Source organism: Echinops telfairi, unplaced genomic scaffold (assembly GCF_000313985.2).
Source record: "Echinops telfairi isolate 266 unplaced genomic scaffold, ASM31398v2 ScPeMD7_2291;HRSCAF=2852, whole genome shotgun sequence".
NCBI lineage: Eukaryota > Metazoa > Chordata > Mammalia > Afrosoricida > Tenrecidae > Echinops > Echinops telfairi.
Window position 1 is genome coordinate 43,261,023 of NW_022106189.1, and position 1,082 is coordinate 43,262,104.

A 1,082-nucleotide genomic window follows, 5' to 3' on the forward strand; every position below is an offset into this window, starting at 1 on the left:
GTAGAACAATATCACTAATATCACATTTCAGTAAAATTTTGCTAAAGATCATTCAACTGTTGCACCAGTACATAGAGAGCTGCCAGAAATTGAGGCCAGATGGGAAACAAAGGATATCAATGCTGATGTCAGATGGATTTGGCTGAAAGTAGAGATGATCAGAAATATGATTACTTTTGTTTTATTGACTATGTACAGGCTTTCAACTGTGTGGTTCATAACAAACTATGGATAACCTTGAGCATAATGGGAATTCCAGAAGACTTCATTGTACTCTCATGTAGAACCTGCTCATGGACCAGGAGGGAGTTGTTCAAACAGAATGAAAGAATGCTATATGATATAAAATCAGGAAAGATATATGTTAGGGTTTTATCCTCTTACCATACTTATTCAATCTCCATGCTGAGCAAATAATCAAAGAAATTTTATTATATGAAGAGGAACTCGGCATCAGGGTTGGAAGAAGGCTTACTTTTAAAAATCATTTTATTGGGGGCTCATACAACTCTCAACACAATCCATACATACATCAATTGTATAAAGCACATTTGTACATTTGTTACCCTCATCATTCTCAAAACATTTTCTCTCCATGTAAGCCCCTGTCATCAGCTCCTCATTTCCCCCCTTCACTCCCCGCTCCCCAATCCCTCATGAACCTTTAATAATTTATAAATTATTACTTTATCTTTTAACAACCTATGATCTGAAAATGATACAACCTTGCTTGCTGAAAGTGAGGAGGACTTGAACCACTTGCTGATGAAGATCGAGGACTGCAGCCTTCAGAATGATTCATAATTTGATGTAAAGAAAACCCAAATCCTCACAATTGAACCAATAGACAACGTCATGATAAATGGAGAAAAGATAGAAACTGCCAAGGATTTAATTTTACTTGGATCTACAATCAATGCTTATGGAAGCAGCAGTCAAAACTACACTTTTCAGTGGACAAATCTACTACACAAGACTGTTTTAATGTATAGTATTGCAAGGATATAATTTTGAGAACTAAAATGTGCTTGACCGAAGCCATGGTATTTTTAATCACCTCATATGCATGTGAAAGTTGGACA